Source organism: Phocoena sinus, chromosome 20 (assembly GCF_008692025.1).
Source record: "Phocoena sinus isolate mPhoSin1 chromosome 20, mPhoSin1.pri, whole genome shotgun sequence".
Lineage (NCBI taxonomy): Eukaryota > Metazoa > Chordata > Mammalia > Artiodactyla > Phocoenidae > Phocoena > Phocoena sinus.
This window is the reverse complement of record NC_045782.1, coordinates 15,182,547-15,196,542: the sequence shown is the minus strand read 5'-3', so window position 1 is coordinate 15,196,542 and position 13,996 is coordinate 15,182,547. Positions and strand designations below refer to the sequence as shown.

General features: G+C 37.5%; 1 protein-coding gene across 3 annotated transcripts in view; it reads left to right on the top strand.

The window, feature by feature from the left end:
• TAOK1 (TAO kinase 1) overlaps positions 1–13,996 on the top strand; it is a 151,309-nt gene that overhangs the window by 58,486 nt on the left and 78,827 nt on the right. The window lies entirely within an intron of this gene.

Sequence of the window (13,996 nt, the reverse complement as noted above, 5' to 3'; positions counted from 1 at the left end):
TGGCAAAATGAAAAACAATAATATAAAGAGACAGACAGAGGCCATAGTCCATTATAGTCACTTGCATAGGTGTGTGTGTGTATAATATGAAAATAGCTTTATTTATTGAGTTTCTTGGATTATTGAAAAAATGGAAACGAATATTATTTTACTTTGACTTAGTGTTTAGAATTTTTAGCACACTGTTTTTAGGAGTCATATGACTTGCATTGCTATAGAGTTAAATATTGCAGAACACTGACTTCTGTAAAGTTCCATACAGAGTCCGTTTTAGTTTTGTGGAAATCTAGGATTATTATTTGGCAGAAGGATATGTACCAAAGTTTTTTTTCTTGTGTGTATATGTGTGTATTTTGTACTTAAAAAACCCCCCAAAACACCAGATTTGTCATTTTAACCATTTTTAAGTGTACAATTTGTGGCATTAATTATACTCACAATGTTTACAACCATTACCACTATCTATTTTCAAAACTTGTTCATCACCCCAAACAGAAGCTCTATATCTATTAGCAATAACTCCTCATTTCCCCCTCTACCCAGCTGGTGGTAACCTCTAATCTACTTTTTGTCTCTATGAATTTGCCTAGTCTAGATATTTCATATAAGTGGAATCATACAATAGTTGTACTTGCATATATAGCTAATTTCACTTAGCATAATGTGTAGCATAATCACTTGGTGGGTCTTTGATGTTGTAGCATGTATCAGTACTTCATTCCTTTTTATAGCTAAATAATATTCCATTGTTTGTATATGCCATGGTTTGTTTATCCATTCATCTGTTGATGGGCACTAGATTGTGTCTACCTTTTGCCTATTGTGAATAAATGCTACAATGAACATTGGTGTACAAGTATCTATTTGAGTCCCTGTTTTCAAATTTTGGTATGTACCTAGAAGTGAAAATACTGAATTACATAGTAATTCTATGTTTAACTTTTTGAGGAACTGCCAAACTGCACCAGAGTGGCTGCTTCATTTCCATTCCCATCAACAATGTACCAGTGTTCCAATTACTCCATGTCCTTGCAAATGCCTATTATTGTCTGTTATTTTGATTTTAGCCATCCTACTAGGCCTGCAGTAGTATCTTGTAGTTTTGATTTGCATTTCCCTAATGACATATGTCGAGCATTTTTTCATGTGCTTATTGGCCATTTGTGTATCTTCTTTGGAGAAATGTCTGTTCAAGTCTTTTGCCTGTTTTGAAAGTTGGGTTTTTTGTCTCTTTGTTGTTGAGTTGTAAGGGTTCTTTATGTATTTTGAATATTAAATTATTGGATACATGATTTGAAAATATTTTCTTGCATTCTGTAGTTTATCTTTTCTCTTTCTTGATAATGTCGTTTGATATACAAAAGTTTAAACTTTGAATGAAGTCCAGTTTATCTATTTTTTCTTTCGTTGCTCATGCTTTTGCTATCATGTCTAAGAATTCATAGCCAAATCCAAGGTCATAAAGATTTACCCCTGTGTTTTCTTCTAAGAGTTTTATGGTCTTAACTCTTCTATTTAGGTAATTGATCCATTTCGAGTTAATTTTTGTATATGTTGTGAGGTGGAGGTCCAACTTCATTCTTTGCATATGGAAATCCAGTTGTCCCAGTACTATCTGTTGAAGAGACTGTGTTCCCCACTGAATTGTCTTGACATCCTTGTCAAATCACTTGGCCATATTGTATACATTTATATCTGAACTCTCTGTTCTATTCCATTTGTCTTTATGCTAGTACCACACTAGCATACTAGCATGTTTTGATTACTGTAGCTTTGTAGTGAGTTTGAGATCAGGAATAACTTTATTATTCTCTTTAAGGACAGTTTTGGCTATTTGGGACCCCTCTCAATTCTGTATGAATTTAAAGAGTAGCTTTTCCATTTCTGTGAAAAAGCCTGTTGGAATTTTGATAGGGATTGTTTAAATCTGTAGATCATGTTTGGTAGTATTGGCATGTTAACAATATTAAGTCTTACAATCCATGAACACAGCATGTCTTTCTAAACATTCATTTAGGTCTTATTTAATTTTGTTTAGCAATGTTTTTTACTGTTCAATGAACTATGTTCTGATGAACCTACATTGACGTAGCATACTCACCATAGTTTATATCAGGGTTCATTCTTAGTGTTGTACATTCTTTGGGTTTGGACAAATGTATGACAAGTATCATTATAGTATCATACAGAGTATTTTCACTGCCCTGAAAAAAGCTCTGTGTGCAGGTTTTTGTGTAGACGTAAGTTTGCAATTCCTTTAAGCAAATACCAAGTGCTATTGCTGGATAAGTAAGAGTATGTTTAATTTTGTAAGAAACTGCCAAACAATGTTCTGAAGTGGCTGTACCATTTTGCATTCCTACCAGCAGTGAATGAGAGTTCATGTTGTTCTGCATCCTAACCAACGTTTGGTGCTATCAGTGTTCCAGATTTTGGCCGTTCTAATTAGTATGTAGTGTTATCGCATTGTTATTTCCATTTCCCTGATAATATATGATGTGGACCATCTTTACAAATGCTTATTTGCCACCTGTATATATTCTTTGATATATACAGATATATACCTGCTATATAGACCTCTGTTAAGGTCTTTGGCTCATTTTTTTAATCAGGTTGTTTCCTCATTTAAGCGCCCAGTGGGTCCAGGACTTTTCTTTTTTGGGAAATTTTTTTTTTTTTGGGGGGTTCGTGGGCCTCTCACTGTTGTGGCCTCTCCCGTTGTGGAGCACAGGCTCCGGACACGCAGGCTCAGCGGCCATGGCTCACGGGCCCAGCCGCTCCGCGGCATGTGGGATCTTCCCGGACTGGGGCATGAACCCACGTCCCCTGCATTGGCAGGCAGATTCTCAACCACTGCGCCACCAGGAAGCCCTTTGGGAAATTTTTGATGACTTATTCAATCTCTTTACTAGTTATAGTAAGTAATAATAATAAGTAATATTATTCAGGTTTTCTATTTTTTCATCCTTTAGTCTTGGTAGGTTTTGTTTTTAGGGATTTGCCCATTTTGTCTAATTTGTTGGCATAGTACTCTCTTATAATGCTTTTTATTTCTGTAGTATCAGTAGTAATGTTCCCACTTCCATTTCTAATTTTAGTAATTTGGGTCTTCTCTTTTTTCTTAGTGTGTGTAGGTAAAGGTTTATCAATTTTGTTGATCTTTTTGAAGAACCAACTTTTGGTTTCAATTATTTTCTCTATTTTTTGATTCTTTCACTTATCTCTGCTTTAATCTTCATTATTTCCTTCCTTCTGCTAGCTTTGTGTTTAGTTTGTTTTTCGTCTTCTGGCTTTTAAGTTGTAAAGTTAGGTTAATTTGAGATCTTTCTTTTTTTTTAAATGTGTTTATAGCTATAAATTTCCTCCTGAGCACTTCTTTCACTTGGTTCCATAAGTTTTGATATGTTGTATTTTTGTATTAATTCAGCTCTCAGTATTTCTAATATGCCTTGTGACTTCTTCTTTGATACATTGGTTGTTTAAAAGTGTGCTGTTTAATTTTTACAATTTTGTGAATTTTCCATTTTTCCATTTTCGTTATTGATTTCTGACTTTATCCCATTGAGGTCAGAGAAGATACTTTGTATGATATCTATCTTTTAAATTCTACTGAGACTTGATTTTTGGCATAACATATGGTCTGTCCTGAAAAATGTCCCATGTGCACTTGAGAAGAATGTGTATTCTATTGTTGTGTATAGAATGCGTATTCTGTTAGATCTAATTGGTTTATTGTGTTAAGTCCTCTATTTCCCTGCTTATCTTCTGTCTGGTTGTCCTCTGCTTTATTATGAGTGGGTTATTGAAGTCTCCAACTATTATTGTAGAACTGTATATACTTACTGATCTGTCCATAGGTGTGTAAATGTTTATAATTGTTATATTTTCTTGCTATATTGAACCTTTATTAATAAATAATGTCCTTCTTTGTTTTTTATAACCTTTTTTGATTTAAAGTCTTGATTTACAAGTCTTTTTGTGGACCAAATTTTTCATTTCTTTTAAGTAAATACCTAAGATTTGTTGGAGTTGTTGGATCATAGGGCAGGTGTATGTTTAGTTCTATGCCAACTGCCAGACTTTTTCACTAAGTAGAAAGTTTACATTCCCATCTACAGTGTATGAGAATTCTTTTTGCTCCATATCCTTGCCAGCAATAGATGTTGACAGTCATTTTAATTTGAGTTATTCTGATGGGTGTGTAATTGTATTTCAGTTAGGTTTTAATGTACACTTCCCTGCTGATTGATGTTGTTGAGCTCTTTTTCATAGACTTAATGATTATTCACATATCTTTGGAAGTATCTGTTCAAATATTTTGCCCATTTTTTGAAAATCAGGCTTTCTTTTTAAATTGAGTTTGTAGAATTTCCAGGATACTTGGTCAATCAATATATGTTTTGTGAATATTTTCTTCTAGTATGTGCACTGGAAAATTATATATATTCTGCAGTTTATTGGGCGTGATTATCTATGTATGTCAAGTAGGTAACATTTGTTGGTTATATTCTTCAGATCTTTTGGGTCCTTTCTGATTTTACTAGTTTGTTTTTGGTCTGTGTGTTCTATCAGTAACTGAAAGGTATTTAAAAATCTCCACTGATAGTGGATTTATCTAATTTGCTTTTTAGCTGCATCTTGGTTTACTTTATACATTTCTGATCTATGTTACTGGGAATGTACAAATTTAGGATTATTGTATCTTGTTGAATTGTCCCATTATCATTAAAATTCCACTCTTTACCTTTCTTAGTATTTCTTACTTTAAAATCCACTTTTTTTTTTTTTTTTTTGTGGTACGCGGGCCTCTCACCGTTGTGGCCTCTCCCGTTGCGGAGCACAGGCTCCGGACGCGCAGGCTAAGCGGCCATGGCTCACGGGCCCAGCTGCTCCGCGGCATGTGGGATCTTTCCGGACTGGGGCACGAACCCGCGTCCCCTGCATCGGCAGGCGGACTCTCAACCACTGCGCCACCAGGGAAGCCCTAAAATCTACTTTGATATTAATGATAGCTTTCTTTGGTTAATGCTTATGTAGTGTATTTCTTTTTCCTTTTCATTTATTATTTCTGGAACTTTATTCTAAAGTATTTCTCATCTTTGTTGTTTTTTACCCCACAAATTTTTTTCCACCTTTATTGTGATATAATTGACATATAACATTGTGTAAGTTTAAGGTGTACAGTGTGTTAATTTGATACATTTATATATTGCAAAATGATTACTACTATATCATCAGCTAACACCTCCATCCTGCCACATAATTAACATTTCCTTTTTTTTTTTGCGGTACGCGGGCCTCTTTTTTTTGAGGTACGCGGGCCTCTCACTGCTGTGGCCTCTCCCGTTGCGGAGCACAGGCTCCGGACGCGCAGGCTCAGCGGCCATGGCTCACCGGCCTAGTCGCTTCGCGGCATGTGGGATCTTCCCGGACCGGGGCACGAACCCGCGTCCCCTGCCTCGGCAGGCGGACTCTCAACCACTGCGCCACCAGGGAAGCCCAACATTTCCTTTTTGTAGTGAGAACATTTATGATCTACTCTTTTAGCAACTTTCATGTATATAATAAAGTATTATTAGTTGTAATCCCCATGTTGTACATTAGATTCCCAGAAGTTGTTAATCTTATAACTTGTACCCTTTGGCCATTATCTTCCCTACCCCCAACCCCTGGTAACCATCACTCTATTCTCTGTTTCTCTGAGTTCAGCTTTTTTAGATTCCGCATATAAGTGATAATAAACAGTATTTGTCTTTCTCTGTCTTACTTATTTCACATAGCATGATGCCCTCACGTTTCATCCAGGTTGTTGCAAACAGCAGAATTTTCTTCTTTTTCATGGCTGAATAATATTCTGTTGTTTGTATGGACACACACTACATCTTCTTAATCCATTTATCCTTTGATGGACACTTCAAGATATTGTTGTTTCCATGTCTTGATTATTGTGAATAATGCTGTAATGAACATGGAGGTGCAGATATCTCTTCAAATCGCAGTTCCAATTCATTTGGATATATATCCAGAAGTAGGATTGCTGGATCATATGGTAGTTCTATTTTTAATTTTTTGAGGAGCCTCCATACTGTTTTCCATAGTGGCCATACCAGTTTATGACCACTGCACACTCTTGCCAACACTTGTTATCACTTGTCTTTTTCATAATAGCCATTCTGACAGGTGTAAGGTGAAGGTGACATATCATTGTGGTTTTGATTTGCATTTCCCTTATGGTGAGTGATATTTTCCTGTACCTGTTGACATACTTCGTCTTTGAAAAAATGTCTATTCAGGTCCTCTACCTATATTTTAATTAGGTTGGTTTTTTGTTTTTGTTTGTTTGTTTTTTGCTATTGAGTTTTATGAGTTCTGTATATATTTTGGATATTAACCCCTCATCAGATACATGATTTGCAGATATTTTCTCCCATTCCATAGATTACCTTTCCATTTTGTTGATTGTTTCTTTCGCTGTGCAGAAGCTTTTTAATTTGATGCAGTCCCACTTATTTAATTTTGCTTTTGTTGTTTGTGCTTTGGGTATCATATCCAGAAAATTGCTGCCAAGACCAATGTCAAGGGGCTTTTTCTCTATCTCTGTTTTAATTGGAGTGTTTTGCCCATCTATATTTGATGCTGTTACTAACATAGTTGGGCATAAGTCTGTTTTCCTATTTGATTTTTGTTTGTCCTATCTGTTCTTTCTTTATTCCTCATTCTTGCCATCTTTTGAATTAATCAAGTGTTTATTGTTTTTTTGTTTTAAAATATAGGTTTTAATTCAGGTATGGAAAGACCAAAGACCAGGTAACAACTGCCATTGAAAAGATAGTTTAGGGATTTCCCTGATGGTCCAGTGGTAAAGAATCCCCCTTTCAATGCAGGGGACACGGGTTCAATCCCTAGTCAGGGAACTAAGATCCCACATGCCGTGGGGCAACTATGCCTGTACACCACAACTAGAGGGAAGCCTGAGTGCTGCACAACTAAGACCCGATGTAGCCAAAAATAAATAAAATAATAAGTCTTTAAAAAAAAAAGAAAAGATAGTTTATTATACTCATAGATTCCAACAGAAGAGGGCATGCCATGCCAGAGAGGGCCACTTGGGAAAGCACTGGTATAAGTGAGAAAGTAAGGGAAAAAGCATGGGCAAGAGCCTTGTGGTTTCTGTGGGAATAAACAAGTGAAGCAGGGTAAGCAAGTTTTGGATTAACTACTTTAATTTCAGCAGGCCGTGGGTAGAGGGGCTGTCCCTAGTTGTCTGGCTCTCGGCCCTGTGGTGATTAGAATATGGTGTAGGGGCTCATAGTGTGAAGTCATTGGAGATACAAGCTCTGGATTTGTGGTTTGTATATGAAAGAAGTGCTTGTTTTTTCTCTCTAGGAATTAGCTAGCTCTGGGAGTATAGTCTCTTCCTGTTAGCAAGGCCCTAGCTGTCAAAGCGTCAGATTACAGCAATTTAGAAGATAACGATTAATATATTTTTTCTCACAATTTACCTTTTGGTTATACAGTCCTTTATTATTATTTTAATTGTTACCCTAGAGATTGTACTATATATTCTTGACTTATTATAGTTAACTTAGATGAGCACTTTTACCACTTCTCAAACAATGTAAAACCTGTACAGTATTTCAACTTTCTCCTTTTTTTGGCGGTTTTTCTCATACATTTTACTTCTGAAATGTCCATTTGATTCCCTTTTTGTAAAAAAAATATATTTTATTTATTTATTTGGCTGCTCTGGGTCTTAGTTGCAGTGTGTGGGATCTTCATTGAGGCATGAGGGATCTTTTTTTTTTTTTAGTTGCAGCATGCGAGATCTTTTAGTTGCGGCATGCAGGATCTTTAGTTGTGGCATGCAAATTCTTAGTTGCAGCCTGTGGGATCTAGTTCCCTGACCAGGGATCAAACCTAGGCCCCCTGCATTGGGAGCTTGGAGTCTTAGCCACTGGACCAACAGGGAAGTACCCCCCCTCCCCCCGCTTTTTTTTAAGACTGTCAGTAACTCCAGTATTTGAGTCTCCATTGGGCCTATTTATATTTCCAGTTTTTTCCTTTTCAGTATTTGGTCCACTTTTTAGCATGCCTTACAATTTGTGATTGGTTACTCTTCTTTTTAGAGGAGAATTTGTAGATGTTTTGGATGGTTCTATTTTTCTTCAAAGACAGTTGTGGTTTCTCTTGGTAAGCTGATAGTATAGTGTTGAATCACCTTGAGGCTTGGTTTTAGGCTTTATTAGGGCTAGTTGATGTCAGTTTTGCCCTTATTACTAGGCCTTTGCCCTTACTCTTAAACCATGGCTCTTCTAGAATCCCAACTGACTGTCTAGGGTGTTTATCAAAGCTCAAGCAGGGCTTCCCTGGTGGTGCAGTGGTTAAGAATCTGCCTGCCAATGCAGGGGATATGGGTTCGAGCCCTGGGCCGGGAAGATCCCACATGCCGCGGAGCAACTAAGCCAGTACACCACAACTACTGAGCCTGTGCTCTAGAGCCCGAGAGCCACAATTACTGAAGCCCACGCTCCACAAGAGAAGCCACCGCAGTGAGAAGCCTGCACACTGCAAGAAGAGTAGCCCCCACTCGCTGCAACTAGAGAAAGCCTGTGCATAGCAACAAAGACCCAACGCAGCCAAAATAAAGTAAATAAATAAATTAATTTATTTATTTAAAAAAAAAAAAGCTGGGCTTCCCTGGTGGCGCAGTGGTTGAGAGTCTGCCTGCCGATGCAGGGGACACAGGTTCTTGCCCCGGTCTGGGAGGAGCCCACATGCCGCGGACTGGCTGGGCCCGTGAGCCATGGCTGCTGGGCCTGCGCGTCCGGAGCCTGTGCTCCGCAACGGGAGAGGCCACACCAGTGAGAGGCCCGCGTACCGCAAAAAAAAAAAAAAAAAAAAGCTCAAGCAGTTTGGTGGGGTTTGAATTCCAACCTCCTCTCCAGCACTTTTTGTCTTCTGAAAGCTCTGCTTATCTTTTTAGTCTTCCAACTGCTGTTTTCTTTTGGGTTTCTGGGAGTCTTAGGCAGTACATACTTAGGAGTTGACTGTTTACTTGAGGAGAATTCACAGATTTTTGAGCTGCTTCTTTTCAGCTCCCTCTTCTGTGATTATGCCTTTTTTTCCAATATATTAACCTTTAAAAAAATTGAAATATTGTTGATTTACAATATTATGTTAGTTTCAGGTGTATAGCAGAGTGATTCAGTTATATATATTTCAGATTATTTTTCATTACAGGTTATTGTAAGATATTGAATATAGTTCCCTGTGCTATACAGTAAATCCTTGTTGCTTATCTGTTTTATGTATAGTAGTTGTATGTATTAATCCCACACTCCTAATTTATCCCTTCCTCCCTCCCTTTCCCTTTTGGTAACCAGAAGTTTGTTTTCTATGTCTGTGAGTCTGTTTCTGTTTTGTATGTAGATTTATTTGTATTATTTTTTAGATTCCACATATAAGTGATATCATATAATATTTATCTTTTTCTGTCTGACTTCACTTTTTATGGTATTTTCTGCATCATTCATGTTGCTGCAAATGGCAATATTTCACTCTTTTTTATGGCTGAGTAATATTCCATCATATATATACCACATCTTCTTAAACCATGATTGTGCTTTTTAAGTTCCAGACGCTTTGGAAGCTCCTATCTCTGGCCTCTCTCCTCAGCCTAGCTTCCTCCTTGGACTCTTGTTTTCCTGTAATACCACAAGTTCAAGGATGAAGCTGGAGTAAATTTATTGCTCACATTGGATACTGTTCTTCTCTCAAGGCTTCTGGTCTCTAAAGCTTTGCCTACATTTGTTGCTCTCCAGTAGTTTCATACAATTGTTTTACATACATTGACTGCTTTGATTCTTGTTTGGGCTTTTGGGACAGTCTAACAGAAACATGGCAAAAATTAGTGGTGAAGTTTCCCTTGGTTTATGTTTGATATTATTTGTACTTGCGTAGACTTTTCATATATCCTACTCTAAAGATATGTGGTTTTGTTTTTTTATTTTTATTTATTTATTTATTTATGGCTGCATTGGGTCTTTGTTGCTGCGCACGGGCTTTCTCTAGTTGTGGTGAGTGGGGACTACTTTTCGTTGCGATGCGTGGGCTTCTCATTGTAGTGGCTTCTCTTGTGGAGCACAGGCTCTAGGCACACAGGCTTCAGTAGTTGTGGCGTGCAGGCTCAGTAGTTGTGGCTTGTGGTCTCTAGAGTACAGGCTCAGTAGTTGTGGTGCATGGGCTTAGTTGCTCCACAGCATGTGGGATTTTCCCAGACCAGGGCTCAAACCCGTGTCCCCTGCATTGGCAGGAGGATTCTTAACCACTGTGCCACCAGGGAAGCCCAAGATATGTGTTTTTGGAGCAATTGGTCTTTCATTGTTGATATTGAAAAGTAGAGAATTTCAGTAGGTTTTCTGTCTTCTTCAGACCTGCCCATATGATCTATCCAGTGAGGAATGTTATTGTCCTTTTCCTTTCGTTAAAGGGACTGAATTAAATCACATAGTAGCAAATTATCAATTGTTTTAAAATTTTAAATAAAACTATAAAATTGCATTATCCAAAATCCAGAACTGAAGTGGGTGTGTTTTGAATTAAGGTTGTAATGAGAGCTAAGGATGGGATCAGAGAAAGGTAAAAAGGAAAGACAAGCAAGGCTCCTGAAGGGAGCCTCCTCCACTAAATACTAAAAAATGTAGGCTTTAATCTGAAGTCTTGAGGGAACACTGAAGTGCAACAGAAATATTATATTTCCATTTGTGACATAGAAAGTTTATTTTTGTAGCAGTGTAGAAGAGGGATTGGCAAGTGTCAAAGATCAAAGAAGGGAGGCTGATTATCAAGATTTTATAATTGGAAAGAAATGCTGAGAGCTCAAACTAGATAGTGGCAGTGAATTTAAAGCTTAAATTGATAGAATCAAAAGAACTTGTTTTCTGACAAGATAAGAGTACTTATCTGTGGTACCTCACTCACGGTACCTCACTGTGGTACCTCACTCACGGAAGAGAATTATTTACTGAGGATGGGGGAGTGGTGGGCAGGGAGAGATTCTCTAGTGCTTGGACCTCCTTGTGCAGTATTTCTGGGTTTGTCCTACCCAGGCTGGATTATTTCAGAGAGCTGTGGTTGGGAGAGAAAGTCTCATAGTCCCAGAGTTAAGTATAGCAGGGGCAACAAAAGCTAATTGGTCTAAGCTAGGTATCAGGAGCTGGCTTAGGAGAGACCTGGTGGTTAAACACAATGGGTGATCCTGGATTGGGAAAAAATTCCTGTAAACAACATTGAGATAGTTGGTGAAATTTGAATATGGACTATATATGCACTGTATAATAGTATTATATCAATGCTAAATTTCCTAAATTTGATCTTTTGTTTTTCAAGAGAATGTTCTTGTTCTCAGGAAATATATGAAGTTCTTTGGAACCAAGGGTAGGAATTTATCTCAAGTCCTATTCAATAATAAAAGAATGATAATGTAATGATAACAGTATATATTTTTAGATAAAGAGTTTCAAAGCAAATGTGGCAAAATGTTAACCAAGGATTTATCTATAGTAGGTGCCATGATCTATATCTATAGTTTAGCTCATGGTCCAGCCTGTGAACTATTTTCATTTAGCTTTCAAACTAAGAATGATTTTTACATTTGGAAAAACAAAAGGAAGAGTATGCAACAGAAAAAGAAGAAATGTATTTGGCCCACAAGGCCTAAAATGTTTAATATCTTGTTCTTCACCCTCCCAACGCAGGGGGCCCAGGTTTGATTCCTGGTCGGGGAACTAGATCCCACATGCGTGCTGCAGCTAAGAAGTGTGCCTGCCACAACTAAAAGATCCCACACGCTGCAACTAAGACATGGCGCAGCCCCCCCCAAAAAATGTGTGTATATATATATATATATATATATATATGTATGTATATATGTATATAAGAAAAGAAACCTAGGTCTGGTTAGGGCCACCTGAGGAACCATTGCATGGAAGCTTAGAGGGGTCAGGGGCAACTGCTCAGAGCAGGTGTTTTCTGTTAATTGTTTTGATGTCTGGGAAACATGTACCGTATAGATGAGCAAAGTTTAACTGTAGCTCACAACTGACTAACTTTGCTGTCATTCTATTTCTAGGTCACTAACATTCATATTTTGTAGTATCAGCTAAACCCATGTGGCAGTGTGTGTATGTTGCATATGTGAGTGTGCATACCTAAAAGTGTGCTTCTGATTTTATGTGCTCTCTCACCCCAGCCTCATGACAGGGCTAAATGTGCAGTGTCTTTCTATAGAGTATATACAGGAAGGACCTTCTCATCAAATTTTTTTAGGTGACTAAAAATAGTTCTTAAAATATAGGTCTGAATTTTCATTAATTGACAGTAGGGGTCACCTTAAATTTAAAAATACTTCAATTGAGCCAGGTATTCTGGCTGTCTTCAGACAAGCTAATCAATGACTGGCATCATAATAAAGTGTTTGAAACCAAACCAAAGAGTCAGATATCCAAAAGGACCACTATCTCTAGATTGCCAGGAAGATAAACGTTCTCTTTTAGTTTCCAGTACCTTACATAGAACCAACATGATGTCTGTAGATGGGCCATAGAACACTGGCTTTGGAACCAAGCTTCCTAACAAATGTGGCAGACCATGTATGATCCCAGTGAAGTCATTTATTTACTTTGTAAAAGGTTTTTTCTTTATTTTAAAAACAGATGTAATATTTACCTCTTATTTCCTAGTGTAAGATTTTATTAATCTGTATTCTTTTAGGGGCTTGGCAAGTTTTATATTTTCACTGGTACGACAAATTGTTTAATGTTTTAAGAAAAAAGATACAAATATAAAAAAGAAGGGCTTCCTTGGTGGCGCAGTGGTTAAGAATCCACCTGCCAATGCAGGAGACAGGGGTTCGATGGGTCCGGGACGATCCCACATGCCGTGGAGCAACTAAGCCCGTGTGCCACAACTACTGAGCCTGTGCTCTAGAACCCGTGAGCCACAACTACTGAAGCCCATGCGCCTAGAGCCCGTGCTCCACAACAAGGGAAGCCACAGCAATAAGCCTGTGCACCACAATGAAGAGTAACCCCTGCTTGCCACAACTAGAGAAAAGCCCGTGTGCAGCAACAAAGACCCAATGCAGCCAAAAATAAATAAAGAAATTTATTTAAAAGAAAGAATTATAGAAAGACAATTTACATATAATTAATTGATATGGTGATTTCAGATCATTCTTATTAATTCATTAAAATAGTTCCCAAATGGATATTCACAGTTTCCTGGTCTGTAACAAAATGATTGGTTGTATATATTGTCTTTTTTTGCTCTTTACAGCATGAAGTTTGTCCTTAGGCCTGTAGCCAATTTTGCCTTTACTCGTTTACTTTCAGATGGTGAGAAGAGATAACATGTAGTATTGTGCTCTTTTTTAATTACTCATAGCTCATTTAATTCTGTTCTAAATAGCATTTTAATTTTTTTATTTTTTGAATTATAATGGACCTACAATACTCTGTTAGTTCCAAGTGCACAACATAGTGTTTTGATATTTCTATATGTTACAAAATGGTTACCATGATAAATCTAGTTACCATCTGTCACCATACAAAGTTATTACAGTAGCATTGCCTGTATTCCCCGTGCTGTACATTTCATCCCTATGACCCACTTAGTTTCTAACTGGAAGTTTGTACCTTTTAATCTCCCTCACCTGTTTCACTCATCCCCTCACCCCCATCTCCTCTGGCAAACCACCTGTACCTTCCCTGTATCTATGAGTCTGTTTCCATTTTTTTTGTTTTGTTTTTTAGATTCCACATGTTAAGTGAAATCATGTATTTGTCTTTCTCTGTCTGACTTATTTTACTTAGCATAATATCCCCTAGGTCCATCAATGGTTTCACAAATGGCAAGATTTCACTTCTTTTTAATGGCTTAGTAATACTCCATTATACACACACACACACACACACACACACACACACACACACACAGA